General features: G+C 49.0%; 1 long non-coding RNA gene across 1 annotated transcript in view; it reads right to left on the bottom strand.

Moving 5' to 3' along the window:
• The window catches only part of LOC121044839 (uncharacterized), a 14,149-nt gene extending 7,323 nt beyond the window's left edge, over positions 1–6,826 (bottom strand). Inside the window, exon 1 of the long non-coding RNA XR_005797506.1 lies at positions 6,062–6,826. This is a non-coding gene — a long non-coding RNA (uncharacterized LOC121044839). The remainder of the gene's footprint in view (positions 1–6,061) is intronic.
• Between the last annotated feature and the right edge of the window lie 8,858 nt (positions 6,827–15,684).

Here is a 15,684-nt window from a genome sequence, read left to right as displayed (position 1 = left end):
AAAAAAAAAAAAAAAAAAAAAAAAAAAAAAAAAAAAAAAGCTGGGAAACAGAGAAAGACTGACTCCCACTGGGAACCCAGCCCCTATGGTAGTGGTGGGGAGAGGGACACTGCCGGATGGGTGTTTTTAAAGATAAAGGATAACCTGGTAAACACCAAGGTATCAGCTACAGGCAAAACAAAGTGAAGACCTATATTAACTGACCACATTTGGTCTCGGCATTTTCCAGACACCAGCTTCTTTGATCAGTCCAAATAGGAGTCCTTAACCTGGGGTCCAAGGGGTCTGAAATCCTCTGAAATTGTGGGATTTGGTGAGTATTACATAAGTACTTTTCCCCCCCTTAGGGAGGAGGGAACCAATAGCTTTCATCGGATTTTAAAGTATCAATGAGTGAACCCCAAAATGTTAAGAATCCTTTATCCACCATTCACAAACAAATACCTCCAATGTGATGCAGAGGGAGGCAGTGAAATAGATTTGGGTACCTGACAGGATAAAATAAAAGAGAGGACAATTTTAAGTGTGTCACAAGGTCGGGTGGATACTGTCATCTGGCCTTCCCCGGAACCACGGGCACCTGCTCACAGGTGCTAAGGACTCCAGGACCAAGACCGGTGGCCCACAAACCCATCCTGACCTCCTTGCACCCTTGCCCACACACACAACGAGTGTGCAAGGTCTCTGTGTCTCTAACCAAAATGATACGGAGCTTTTCTCCACTGGGGCCTGGATCTTCTCCAGCCTGAGTTGGTCCTTCTCTTGTCCTGAGTTGGTCCATACCAAAAAGGAGCGGAAAGTTTCGGGATCCGTTCCCCAGCCCCGCTGAGAAATGCCCTCGCTCTTGGGGAAGGTGCTTCGGACACTTCCCTGGATATTTCGCAGGCCTGAGGTGCCTTGCCTGCGACCTGAGAACCTAGACCGACGTCCAGGCCGCTGTCATGACCTTAAAATTCTCTTGGTCTCAGGTTGGGCGCCGAAAGGGGAGCAAGAGACAGCTGAACAGGTAGGCAGACGGAAGCAGACACAAAGAAAGGGACCCATGAAGGCAGCCAGAGAGAATGACAAAGAGCGAACCGAAACAGCCAGACAGGAGCTGGAAGCCGGAGCGCGGGGGCAGGTGGAACCGGCAAAACCCGTGTGCTGAGAAGGGCCCACAGGGGCCGCGGAGGCAGCCAGGCGCGTCTCCTTTACCCGTCCTTACCGGGAGGTTAATGACTTTGTGAGCGCCCCCTCGTTCCAAACTGCCCATTTAGAACTCCTCGGTCTCCTTAAGACTCTCTGATTAATTAGCAGGTTCGGGAGGATAGAGGTGGCCCTGGTGGGGTTTTGCTGGATCTTTGGTTAATTGTGGGGAGGAAGGGCGCATCCGGGAGGGGAAATCCAGGGCCGGGAAAAGGGGGCAAGAGGTGCTGGCGCCGGCAACCGGAGGGAGCAAATGAACTGTTCGTGCGCCGGGTAGCCGAGCCTAGGACCCACTCGCCCCCTCTCCCCCGCCCCGGAGCAGAACAGCGAGAAGATGCTCCCTTGGCAAAGGTGGCCCGTCCCAGCCCCCGCCGGGCCCCCGCGCCCAGATCCCGCTTGGGGCGAGGTGCTGGGTCAGCGATTACAGCCGCTCCCTGCGCCTCCGGTGGCTGGACAGAACCCCCCACCCCATCTCATGTCTTCCATTGGCCAGCCGAGGCTGTGAGTCCACAGGCCCTTGGCGTTGCGGCGTCCGAGGGGGCACCTGTGTAACTGCGACCTCCCTTCGCCCCTTTATTGCCGCTTCCAGCCGCCTCGGCGGATTTGAAAGCCTCCTTTTCTAATCCCTCTGTCACGTTCCCGCCTCAGGAGGGCCGGGGCTCAGAGCTTGGCCCTCCCAGGCTTCCAGATTCACCCCTGCGGCGCCAGCCTGCGGCTGGGCTGGAGGCGGCTGGGGCTGGAGGCGCGCAGAGTCTCTGCGGCTAGGCTCCCCCCGCCTCCCTGCCCAGGGACCTCCCGGCCCTCCTGCCCGCAGCGGGAAGGCAGTCGCCGAGCTGGCCGGCGGCTGGCACTGAGACCGTCGCTCCGCTCCCGGCCAGGAGACAAAGGTGATCCCCAACTGAGCACCGCGGGGTGCGTGCGGCAGGGGACTGCTGGGCCGGTCCAGCGCCAGGGAACCCTGTACAGATCTTGGGTACGTTCCGCGCAGTTCCAAGCATGTCTGGAGTTGGGGGATCGATGGGGTGCAGCGGTCTGGAGCCCCTCTCATGGAGGGGCGACCATCCCAATCCCCAGGAGACCTGGTTCCACAGCGGTGGGCAATGACGCGGTCTCTCCCAGGAGCTTGCACGAGTCGCAAGGCAGGGACATCGCAGACCGCAGGAGGAGCCGCGCAGGGAGAAGGTTGCTGCGAGGCGCTTCCTTCCCTCGGCTTCACCTCCCAGCCCAGGAGGTCCCCGGCCAAGGAGCTCACCGACTGGGGAAGAGGTAAGAGGCTTAAGGAGTAGAAATCTGGCCCCTCTCCTTTTTTGTTGTTTTAAAGGATGAGGTCTCTGGGTATTGACTTCTTTTGCCATAAAAGAGTTTCGGGCAATTTGACTAGTCCTGGCGAGTTTTGGGCTGAAATGTGGGTCCTGATTCATGGTTTAAAAAAAAAAAAAATTGTTGGATGGTGGAGGTTCAGGAGTTCATGGTTATTTTTCTGGTTATTATCCGTTAATATCCAGGTGATTTTAGACTAAGTCCTCTCTTCCACTTCAGCCGAGATTCAGCCTTGAACAGCTGCCCCGGGGAGTAAGCAGAGGGCTGAGAAGGAGGGCAACTCAGAGCCGCCCCAATGGGCGATGGGAGGGGGATGGGGCACTTTGGCCTTAATTATCCCCGCAAGGAAAGTCTGTTGGCTCTATAACTGGGGCTAAGAGGGGGCGGGCAGGGTGGGTAGAGTGCGGATGGGAAAGTGGGCTGAGAATGGCCCCAGCGGCCCTTCCTGAGGAAGAAAGAGTTGAGATTGGGGCAACTCTTAGGCCCTAGTGGCTTTCGCCCTTTGCTTTCCAGACAGTGGTGGGGAGAAGAAGGCCGCCTGGGTGCTTTTGCAGGTGAAAGTCAACCTGGGAAGCACCGAGGTACCAGCTCAAGGGGAAAAAAACTAAACACCTGCATTAATGACCATAGTTGGTCTCAACATTTTCCAGACACGAATTCCTCCGATCAATCCAAATAGGAATTCTTAACCTGACGCCCAAAGAGTCTGAAATCCTTGGAAATTGGGGGATTTCATGGCTCTACAAAAAAGCCCTAGCCATTTCTGAGGAAGGGAGGAAGCAAGGGGAACACAGGAACAGAAGGGGAGTGACCACAAACCCTGCAGTCTAGTTCCCTAGCGACTGAGCCCTGAAACCCCAAATCTGAAACCTCAAGCTGATCCCATGTATGCAATTGCCAAACTGAAGAGCGGAAAGTTGCAAATCAACCAAGGAGAAAAGTTTCCACCACTGTGTTCAGGATGGGTCTGGATGTTTAAGTAGATTACGAATCTGGATGTTTTCAGGGATTTTTTTTTTTCCCTTTCCAGCTATTCCTGATTTTTGAGTGGGCTCTGGGGCTCATGGGGCAGCCAGGCAGGAGAGAGATCTGGACCTCCAGTCCCCTGATCTCACCTCCACCTTATGAACAGCCCAGGGTCCCCTGCAGGCCAGGTCAGGACCAAGCCTGCCCTCGCCAAGGCTCTGTTGGTGGCAGGCCTTGCCCCAACCCCCTTGGCCCTGAGGACTCACTTCTGTGTGAGCCCAGACCTGCTGCCCAAACTGCTCATCCGGCCACCCAAATAATGGCAGCATTTTTAATTCTTCCTGTTTTTGAAAACTGCAGATGTCCCACATCCTCAGTTCCTCTTAAGGAAGATGGTACCGTTGGATCTTGGGGTGTGGGGGACTGTGGAATCAACCTCTAAGCACTGGAGAGCAGGGCCTACTATAATGACTTGTCACCCCCAATCACAGTGCTGCCCAGATGGGTCAAACATTCCCCCTTTTTTTCTCTCCGTCCCTACCCTCCAAGCCCAGAAAAAAAAAAAAAAAAAAGTCATGGATTTTTCTGTCTTTCTGTGTTGGGGGAGAAAGAGAAGACAAAACCCAAGAGTCAGAGGGCAAGCCATGAGGGAGGAGAAAAATGAGGGTGATGATTCCAGGAGATTAAAATAAGCGACCCCCCTCTTCCTAAACCAAGAGCCTCTGAAGCCTGATGTTTGTTTTAATCAGGCCAGGAAGAGAAGTTGGAGGCAGGGTGGGTGGGAGACGAAGTGCCCAGCCTAACAGATACTCCAGTCATGGGGGCAGTGGCTTCTGAGGCTTCTGAGAAGGCAAAACTGCCAACCAGCTGCTCCGGGATGGTCTGGGCCTCCCAAATCACAGTGTGGAAGAGTAGAGGGCTCTCCTTGAGGGCCTCTGAGGTCTCCTACAGTGCCTTGCCTGGGGCTAGTAAAGCCTTTCCTTGCATTTCTTCTGGGGCAGTGTGCAAATGTATGTGTGTGTTGGGCCTGCGGGTGCGGTGGTTCTAAACCATGGCGGGGGTGGGGAGCAACTCACCTCCTGGGGAGTCTATGGTGATATGGTTGGGAGTGGAAGGAAGTGTCATCCTTTCTGGGCTGGGGGACTGAGGAGGCCTCTTTGGCACTTGAAACCAAGTGCTCCAGACCCCAGGGAAAGGGAGGAGCTGCAGCTCCAAAGAGGGGTTCGCAGGGGAGATCAGATCAGGAAAAGCACCAGACTTTCTTCCGCCAGGGGTCTGGGAAATACACTGATAAATGTGAACTTTCACTCAGAGAACACCTCCTTTCCAGGATGGGTCATTGTGCTTCTACTAATACTGGAAAGTCCGGTCCTGTGCTGTATGTTTCCACATTTAGCAAATGTGGAATATGTGAAATATACCACGCACTGATCTAATTAGGAAGAGGGGGTGTATACAGGTGAAAATGTGAATTTCCCGCCTGCTACCTTTATTACTGGGCACAATTGGGAGGACGTAATTTTCCGTCTCTTTTCCATGTTTTCACCAATCCTCAGTCGCTACACAGTGCTTAAATACTGGCAAAGGCACAGCCTGACACAGGATCCCCCACTGATTACTGAGGGTTACTAATTCCTAAGATACCCCATAATCCTACATACCCCTTTATGCCTAATTCTCTCTACATGCCTTTTCAAAAGCAGGTATTGACCCCTGAATCAATCCAAACAAATTGAGATCCTTCCCCTGCCTTCTGCCCCTTACCATAAACAACAGGGCCCTCTACAAAAATGCACCCGCATCATTTTTGTGAGTGTGAGTTTCCAGTAAGATGGCGGCGCCAGGCATCCCTCCAGATTCGGATACACGCTTTCCCAGGCAGATCACTGAGTCTCTGTATAATCCAGAGGGCAAGGAAACCTGGGTCCCCTTGCAGCGGTGGAAAGTGGTTAGAAGCAAGAGACTCCCCCAAGCATTCTCTCTCCATCGCTTCCAGGGGACTTCTAGAGAGCTGATTCTGCACCTTGGGGGCCTGGCGCTCCCGTCTGGACCCAGAGTTCCAGGCCAATTCCTAATTTCCGTGGAGAACGAATAACCGTTGTCCCTTTCCAAGCTACCCCCACCCACGAGGCTGTTCAGCCAGCCAGCCCGGGTTTCTCGCTGCATCCGCTTGGAATCCGGAGTTGCAAGCGGGCAGACCTGGTGGAGAGGGCCTGAGGCTGCGCGGGGCATTCGGGACCCGGCTCTGGGGAGCCAGGGTTGCGGGCAAAGGATGGGGGGGGGGGGTGACCCTCTGCCCCCTTACACACCTTCGCTTGGAGAGTGAGAGTCCAGTGGGAGCGGGGGGGGGGGGGGGGGGGGGAGTGAAGGCGTTGCGGGGGTACCCCGAGGCCCTACTGGGGAGGCTGGATCCGTCCGGAGCTCAAGGTTAACAGGCGGCCCGGGTAGCCCACGCCCGCCACGGCCGATCAGTCCTCAAAGCGCGGCCGAGGGACTGCGCGGCCCTAGAGGGGTCTTTCAAGCCTCCGTTGTGATCTGCGTGGTCGCGGCCCCCATGGGCGAGAGGCAGGGCTGGGAGTGTCTCACCTACCTCTCCGAACCGCGCTGTCCTCCGCGCGTCTTCAGAGGCTGCAGGGACCCGGGGCTTGGGGCGCTCCAGAGCCTAGGGACGCTGGTGATGACGCCGGGGCCAAGGGCTCATCGGCTGTGGGTCGCCGCCCCCCGCCCCCGTGAGGCCTCTGGCCGCAGTGTCTGGGTCTGGGGCGCCGGCGCCGACGGCGCTGGAGGCGCGAAGGGACTCGTGCGTCCTCAGTCCCCCTGGCGCCGACGAGGGGGTGAGAGGGGAGAGGACAGGACCCGGGCGGCGGATTGGCGCGGGCGCCACCTTCCTCCGCGTCCGCCCGGGCGGGGCTCCCGCCGGTCTCACCTGCCCCCTCGCTGGGGCGCCGTCGGATCACCGCGCGGCGGTTCCAAGAGTGGGCCTTGAGCCCTCTGGAAGGCCAGAGGCGCGGAGGAAAGGCGCCGAGATGGCCGGCAGACAGAGGAGAGACTGTGTGTGTGTGTGTGTGTGTGTGTGTGTGTGTGTGTGTAAGAGAGAGAGAGAGTGAGAGCTAGAGAGAGCGAGCGAGAACGGACAAGAGAGAAGGAGATCCGGGGAACGCTTCCCAGAGAAGCCGTCAAATGCAGAAATAGACAAAAGAAGTAGGGGAGAAAGAGTCTGGGGGACAGAACGAAGCCCCGGGCTTCTGAAGCGAGCGACAAGTTGTCCTTGGGAGTTGGGAACGTGAGAGGGAGGGGCGAGGCCAGAGGAGCCTGAGAGGAGGAGGGGGCGCGCAGACCCTTGGCTGGAGGCGACTGATCCATGTGCAGGACCCAGAACCCCGACAAGGAGAGCGCGGGACCCTCCTCCGTCCCCCCCCACCCCCAGTCCCTCGCCCTGTTGCAGCCGGTCTCCGGCTGGATGCAGGCTGGATGCAGCGACCCGGCGACTTCCCTCGCTCCCCTCCCGCCGCCCCGCCTGTCCGGGGCTCGGTCCCTCCTGGGGGGACAGCACCAGGCTGAGGGCTGCCTACTACCTCTTCCTTTCTTCTGTTCGCTGCGCCTTGAATGGGATTCTCCCCCTCATGACGTGATAAGGACTCGCGAGGCCAAAAGGAATGACCTTGGCCAAGGTCAAAGGAAGAACTTGGAAGTTTTACTTTCCATCCCAGCCCTTGGGATCCCTTTCCGGGTTTGCCCTGCTGGTTACTGGAGTGGTATCCAGGCTCTTCTCTGCATTTCGCTCTAAGGCCCAAATAGAGATCCCAGCTTACCTCCTGCCAGCCGCCAGCGAATGGGCCACAGAGGACCCAGCGGGCTGGTCTCCACGTGTTATCTGGCCTCAGACCTGAGACCTTTCTCCTCAGCCAGCATGAGGCTGGGGACTCACTCATAATCCAGCCCCTTGCTGCAAACGGTTGTCCAGGATGGGGGTGGGATGTGTCTGAGATCTGAGTTCTAGGCCTGGCTCTGCCACTTTAACTGTGGAACTTCAGCCCCATCCCCCTCTCTAGGTTTCAGTCTGTTTCCTCTGTATATGGGGGGTGGGAGGGGAGGCAGGCTGGGTCATTTATGTTTTGTTCCTGTACCCTCCTCTGGCACGCGGGTTCTGCTGAACTTACACTTCTGAGACAAACACGCATCCAAGTGGTGATTTCATTCTACAGCCACTTAACTACAAGTACAGGAATAACCATATAATTACATTTTGCTTCCATGAGTCCATTTTTCTAGTTTCCTTTCCTGTACTTTTTACGGATGATAGGATGAATGCCGCAAAGGGCGCTGCTTTCTAATGTCCACTTGGATCATGATATTTATCGCCATGTTCCACTTAACATTTTTTTAATGTTTATTTATTTTTTGAGAGAGAGAGAGAGAGAGAGACAGAATCCAAAGCAGGCTCCAGGCTCCGAGCTGTCAGCACAGAGCCCGACTCAGGGTTTAAACTCACAGACCGCGAGATCATGACCAATTGCCGAAGTCAGACGCTTCACCGACTGAGCCTCCCAGGCATCCCTCCATATGTTTTTAAAAGAAGATCAAAGAGCCTTATCTTTTTTTAAAAAATAGAAACTTGGGGTCTCTGGCTTTGTTTAGAAAGTTCTCCCCCACCCCTAAGGTGTTCCTGTAGATATCTTGTTAGTTCTTCATTGCTACCACAAGTGATCATCACAAATCTGTCATCTTACAATTTGTAGGTTGGAAGTCACTCACACACAGGTTTCACTGGGGTGACATCGAGGCATTGAAAGGGCTGCATTCTTTTCTGGAGGCTCTAAGGGAGAATCTGTCTGGATCATTCAGGTTATTGGTAGATCTGTTTCCTTGCTGTGTGCCGATAGAGGGCTGTTCCCGGCTTCCAGAGGACGCCCACATTCCTCGCCTCTTTCTTTCCTCCATCTTCAAAGCCATCAGTGGCCTGACCAGTCCTTCCTATGCTTCAGATTTCTTTTCCTTCTTCTTTTTTCTCATTTCTCTGATTTAGCCAGGGAAGTTTCTCCAGTTCTAAAGATCCATGCAATTAGATTGGCCCCACCCAGATAATCCAGGATAATCTCCCCATCTCAAGGTCCTTAATCTGTATACAAAGTCCTTTCGCTGTGTAAGGTAGCATATTTACAGGTTCCAGGAATTAGGTCAAGGACACCTGTGGAAGAGGGGCGGGGAGGGGGGCATTATTCTGTCGATTACACTTCAGTGTTATTTTTTCTTATTTGAAAAAATGTAAGCTTTTAGTATACCTGAGATTTATTTTTATGTATGGAGTGAAAGCATAAGTTTGGTAACAGGCTTGATCAGCTTTTCCTATGATTATTGGTTCTTCTGTAAATTGCCTATTTAAAACCTTAGCTCGTTTTGGGGCGCCTGGGTGGCTCAGTCGGTTAAATCGTCCGACTTCAGCTCAGGTCACGATCTCGCGGTCCGTGAGTTTGAGCCCCGCGTCGGACTCTGGGCTGATGGCTCAGAGCCTGGAGCCTGTTTCCCATTCTGTGTCTCCCTCTCTCTGCCCCTGCCCCGTTCATGCTCTGTCTCTCTCAGTCTCAAAAGTAAATAAAAAAACATTAAAGTAAATAAATAAAATAAATAAAACCTTAGCTCGCTTTACTTATTTATGTAAAATTAAAAAATTTTGAATCCAAGTTCCTTAATATATGGTGTAATAATGATTTCAGGAATAGAATTTAGTGATTCATCACTTGCTTCTAACACCCAGTGCTCATTCCAGCAAGTGTCCTCCTTAATGCCCCTTGCCCATTTAGCCCATCCCTCCACCCAACACCCCTCCAGCAACCCTCAGTTTGGTCTCTGTATTTAAGAGTCTCTTATGGTTTGTCTCCCTCTCTGTTTTTATATTATTTTTGCTTCCCTTTCCTTATGTTCATCTGTTTTGTATCTTAAATTCTACATATGAGGGAAGTCCTATGATATTTGTCTTTCTCTGAGTGACTTATTTCGCTTAGCATAATATGCTCTAGTTCCATCTGCATTGTTGCAGATAGGAAGATTTCATTCTTCTTGATTGCCGAATAATATTCCAGTGTGTGTGTGTGTGTGTGTGTGTGTGTGTGTGTGTGTGTGTGTACATATATTTGGGCTCTTTGCATACTTTGACTATTGCCAATAGCACTGCTTATAAACATTGGGGTGTATGTGCCCCTTTGGAACAGCACTCCTGTATCCTTTGGATAAATACCTAGTGGTGCAATTGCTGGGTCGTAGGGTAGTTCTATTTTTAATTTTTTGAAGAATCTCCATACAGTTTTCCAGAGCGGCTGCCCCAGCTTGCATTCCCACCAACAATGCAAAAGAGATCCTCTTTCTCTGCATCCTCTCTAACATCTGTCGTTGCCTGAGCTGTTAATTTTAGCCATTCTGACTGGTGTGAGGTGATATCTCATTGTGGTTTTGATTTGTATTTTCCCGGTGATGAGTGATGTTGAGCATTTTTTTTTTTTTTTATGTGTCTGTTAGCCATCTGGATGTCTTCTTTGGAAAAGTGTCTATTCACGCCTTTTGCCCATTTCTCCACTGGATTATTTGTTTTTAGGGTGTTGAGTTTGATAAGTTTTATAGATTTTGGATACTAATCCTTTATCTGATATGTCATTTGCAAATATCTTCTCCCATTCTGTCGGTTGCCTTTTAGTTTGGCTGCTTTTTTCCTTCACTGTGGAGAAGCTTTTTCTCTTAATGAGGTCCCAACAGTTCATTCAGTTTTGCTTTTGTTTCCCTTGCCTCTGCAGACACGTCAAGAAAGAAGTTGCTGTGGCTGAGGTCAAAGAGGCTGTTGCCTGTTTTCTCCTCTAGGATTTGGTCGGCTTCCTGTCTTATGTTTAGATCTTTCATCCATTTTGAGTTTATTTTTGTGTATGGTATAAGACAGTGGTCCAGGTTCATTCTTCTGCATGTCTCTGTCCAGTTTTCCCAACACCATTTGCTGAAGAGACCGTCTTTATTCCATTGGATATTCTTTCCTGCTTTGTCAAAGATTGGTTGGCCAGGCATTTGTGGGTCCATTTCTGGGTTCTCTATTCTGTTCCATTGATCTATGCATCTGTTTTTGTACCAGAACCATACTGTCTTGATGATTACAGCTTTGTAATACAGCTTGAAGTCTGTATTTATTTATGTTTTAAATATTTTATTTTTAAGTAATCTCTACACCCAACCTGGGGCTTGAAGTCACAACCCCAAAGTCAAGAGTAGCATGCGCCACCAACTGAGCCAGGTAGGTGTCCCAAAACCTTGGTTCTTTGATCATTGTTCTTTTCTTTCTTTTTTTTTTTTTAATTTTTTTTTAACGTTTATTTATTTTTGAGACAGAGAGAGACAGAGCATGAACGGGGGAAGGGCAGAAAGAGAGAGGGAGACACAGAATCGGAAGCAGGCTCCAGGCTCTGAGCCATCAGCCCAGAGCCCGACGCGGGGCTCGAACTCACGGACCGCGAGATCGTGACCTGAGCTGAAGTCGGACATTTAACTGACTGAGCCACCCAGGCGCCCCGATCATTGTTCTTTTCATTGTCACTTAATGAGAGCTCTTAGTCTTTTTGGTAAATACTAATCTTTAACACTTTATCTGTTAGTCATCCTGAAATTGGCCTTTTGGGGTTTGTTTATTTATTTATTTATTATTATTATTTTTTTTAACAAAAATAGACACATTTCTTAACCTCATGAAATTTACATTTTGGGGGAGACTGTAGATGTTAAATAAATTCATTAACATAGTAACCAACATTTATTTACAAATTCATAGAAAGTATTTGAGGAAAAAAAAAAGGAACTGGGTGCTATGATAGAGAGTAATGGAAGAACATAATTTGTAAGAGTGGTTCAAGAAAGTTGTCTGTAAGGATGTGATACTGAAACTAGGATCTGAAAGATAAGATAGGGGCCCTGGTTGGCTTAGCCAGTTAAGCCTCTGACTGTTGATCTCAGCTCAGGTCTTGATCTCAGGATTGTGAGTTAAAGCCCCTAGTTGGACTCCATTCGAGGTGTGGAGCTTACTAAGAAAGAAAGAAAGAAAGAAAGAAAGAAAGAAAGAAAGAAAGAAAGAAAGAAACAAGATAAAGAGTTATCTAGGAGGAGCATGGAAGGCAGGAGTGTTCCTGGCAGAGGACAGCTAGTGCAAAGATCCTGAGGTAGTGTATCAGGCTAATTAGAGAATAATTTTCTGTCATTCTGTAAAGCTATCTTTATAACAGGTTATTTAGTCTGGCTTGAGGAAACTTGGATTCATAGAACTTTTTTTCTGGAATGTTTTTGTCAGCTTTATTGAAGTAAAATTTATATATAATAAAATCCACTATTTTAAAGTGGATGATTTTTAAAAGTGTGTATATCTGTGTCACAACTACCACAATCATGATATAGAACATTTCTATCACCACAAAAAGTTTCCTGGTGCCCTTTTGCTGTCAATCTGCTCCCCACCCATCCCCAAGCAAGCACTGATCTATGATCTTCTAGTCACTATTGTCTTGATTTTTCTAGAATTTCCTGTAAATGAAATCATTGAGAATGTAATATTTTTGTCCGGCTTCTCTCACTTTGCATAATGATTTTGGAATGTAACTACATTTTGTGTTTCAGTAATTGGTTTCCTTTTATCACAGAGTGTATTTGTTCTTTTTTATGGATACACCACAATTCACTGATTGATTTAACAATTGTTGGACATTGAGGTTGTTTCCAGTTTGGGGCCATTGTGAATAAAGCCGTCACAAATCATGCGGGCAGACGTTTTCAATTCTCTTGGGAAAATACCGAGGCGTGGAATTGCTGGGTCATCTGGGTGATGTGTATTTCGCTTGTATCCTGTGACCTTGTTAGTATCTCTTATGAGCTCTAGAAGCTTGTGTGTGTGTGTGTGTGTGTGTTCCTTAGGATTTTTCAACCTAGATGATCATCTCGTCTGTGGATAAAGACAATTTTATTTCTTTCCAATCTACATGCCACTTATTCATTTCTGGAGTCTATTTCCCTGGATAGGACCTCTAGTACAAAGTCAATGGTGAGAGCAAACGCTCCTGTTTTATCCTGACCCGATGGGGAAAGCATTCAATCTTTCACTAGTCAGTATAACGTAAGGCTACATGAAAGGTGTTCTTAGTTGCTCTTCATCAAGTCGAGGAAGTTTCCTTCTATAACTAGTTTTCTGGAAGTTTCTGTCATGAGTGGATGGAGAATTACATCAAATGGTTTGTATGCCGGGGTGCCTGGGTGGCTCGGTTGGTTAAGTGTCCAACTCTTGATCTCAGCGTAGGTCTTGATCTCAGGGTCGTGAATCAAGCGTGTTGGGCTCCACAATGGGTGTGGAGCATGCTTTTTTTTTAAATTTTTTAAAATTAGTTTTCTTTATTTTTGAGAGGCAGAGAGAGAGAGACGGAGCGTGAGTGGGGGAGGGGGAGGGAGAGAGGGAGACACGGAATCCAGAGCAGGCTCCAGGCTCTGAGCTGTCAGCACAGAACCCTAGCGGGGGCCCGAACTCATGAACTGTCAGATCATGACTTGAGCCAAAGTCAGACGCTCAACCGACTGAGCCACCCTCGCGCCCCGGAGCATACTTTTTAAACAAACATGCCTCTATCTTTTGGGGGTACCTGGGTGGCTCAGTCGGTTCAGCATCTGACTTTAGCTCAGGTCGTGATCTTGCAGTTTGTGAGTTTGAGCCCCACATTGGGCCGGCTGTTGTTAGCGAATAGCCCGCTTTGGAGACTCTGCCCCCTCCTCCGGCTCAGGTCACGATCTCGCGGTCCGGGAGTTCGAGCCCGGCATCAGGCTCTGTGCTGACTGCTCAGAGCCTAGAGCCTGTTTCAGATTCTGTGTCTCCCTCTCTCTCTGACCCTCCCCCGCTCACACTCTGTCTCTCTCTGTCTCAAAAATAAATAAACGTTAAAAAAAATTTTTTTAAAAAACATTAAAAAATTTTTGCATGCCTGTCTCTTTTAGTTCTTTGACGTAGCGAATTGAATTACATTGACTAGCTTTTCATGTGTCAAAGTCAATCCTGCATTCCCAGGATGAACCCCGCTTGATCGTGATGCATTAGCCTTTTTATTTATTACAGCATTTGATTTGCCTAAGTTTTATGTTCTTTCCCCCCTGAACAATATGCTTAGAGGTGGATCAGTTTTATTGATCTTTTAAAAAAGTGTTTGTTTTCATTGATTTTTCTCTATTGTTTATACATTTTCTATTTCATCGATTTCTATTCTTTCTTATTTTCTGCTGTCTGCTTACTTTAGGTTTATTTTGCTCTTTTATTTTTTTACTAATTTCTTAAGGTGCAAGCTTAGACCATTGTTGTTAGACCCTTCTTTCCTTTCTACTGTAAGTATTGAATGCTGTAATTTCCTTTGAAACACTGCCTTAGCTGTTTGCACACATTGTGATATACTGTATTATTCAATTTCATTCAGCTCAAAATAGTTTCTAATATCCTTTGTGGTTTTTCATATGATCCGCGGGCTATTTAGAAGTGCTTTGTTTAGGGGCGCCTGGGCGGCTCAGTTGGTTAGGCATCTGACTTCAGCTCAGGTCATGGTCTTGCAGTTTGTGGGTTCGAGCCCCAGGTCGGGCTCTGTGCTGACAGCTCGGAGCCTGGAGCCTGCTTCGGACGCTGTGTCTCCTTCTCTCTCTGCCCCTCCCTCTCTGCTCGCGCTCTGTCTCTCTCTCAAAAATAAACATTAAAAAGAAGGAAGTGTTTTGTTTAGTTCTCAGAAAGTTTGATGACCTGTCAGATCTGTTGTTGTTGATTTTCAGTTTAATTCTGTTTTGGTCAGAGAAACATACTTTGTGTAATTTCAGTCCTTTTGAATTTATAGGGAATTATTTTATTGCCCAGATGATGAGCTGATAATCCCATGGAAAGACCATCAAGTCCATTAACATACACCTGGACTCTATTACAATTCACCCCTGATGTTTGATAACTAAAATGTGTTGTCTCACTTAATTAAATTTGAACCTATTTAAGTAAGCCATCCTGGTGCTTTATGAGGCCCACAGCCTCGTAGTTGAAGGTTCTAGTGCACGTCTTGTTTAAGAGCCCGGTGTTATGTATTTTTAGAAGTGAAATGAATGCCTGAGCCACTCTCATTAATGTCTGCAACTCTAAAGAGGGTAAAAGGTGTCTTAGTGAGGCCTCGTATTGTGGCTTTAGTACATGTCTGACCTTGGTTTGTATTTTGGGATATCTCTGAAGCAAGAACATGTCCAGAGTTCTTTTTTTTTTTTTTTAATGTTTTATTTATTTTTGAGACAGAGAGAGACAGAGCATGAGAAGGGCAGGGGCAGAGAAAGAGGGAGACACAGAATCCAAAGCTGGTTCCAGGCTCTGAGCTGTCAGCACAGAGCCCGATGCAGGTCTCGAACCCACAAACCGTGAGATGGTGACCTGAGCAGAAGTCGGACGCCCAGCCGACTGAGCCACCCAGGCGCCCCACATGTCCAGGGTTCTTTACCCCAAAGGGGGTGACCCTGGATAAGGGGACTTTCCCAGTAGCCCAGGGGTCTGGGACAGGGACGGCCTTTTCCCATTGTGGTGTTTGATCAGGAACTGAGGGCAAGAGAGGCCACTTGATGGCCATGCCAAGCTTGTGGTCAATTTGTTATGCAGTAATAGGTGATTGGAACAAATAATCACCAACATTTATTGAGTGCTAACCACTATACCATCCTGACTCTTATATGGCTATAATTTTTTTTTTTTTTTTTTCTGTTTTTAAATTCGCTTTTCTCTGTGACCCAGGAAGAGGTCAGACATTCTCTGGTTAGGCCTTAGGGTAGTCTAAGAGCGAGGTCTTTGGGGACAGGCAGACCAAAGTGTGACTATGGCTCTGTATTCACTGTGTAACCTTGGGCACCTTAATCAACTGCCCTGAGTCCCAGAGCAGTTTAAAAGATATTTAAGGGGCACTTGAGTGGCTCAGTCGGTTAAGCATCCGACTTCAGCTCAGGCCATGATCTCACGGTCCGTGGATTCGAGCCCTATGTTGGGCTCTGTGTTGACAGCTCAGAGCCTGGAGCCTGCTTCGGATTCTGTGTCTCCCTCTTCTCCCTGCCCTTCCCTGCTCTTGCTTTGTGTGTGTCTCAGAAAAATAAATAAACATTAAAAATATATATAAAATTATTTTAAATATTGTAAACAAATTAAATATTTTAAAA

The sequence above is a fragment of the Herpailurus yagouaroundi genome, unplaced genomic scaffold (assembly GCF_014898765.1).
Source record: "Herpailurus yagouaroundi ecotype Mexico unplaced genomic scaffold, PumYag 189, whole genome shotgun sequence".
In the NCBI taxonomy this organism is placed as follows: domain Eukaryota; kingdom Metazoa; phylum Chordata; class Mammalia; order Carnivora; family Felidae; genus Herpailurus; species Herpailurus yagouaroundi.
Note: the sequence above shows the minus strand (reverse complement) of the source record. Positions and strands in the feature narration are given on the sequence as shown.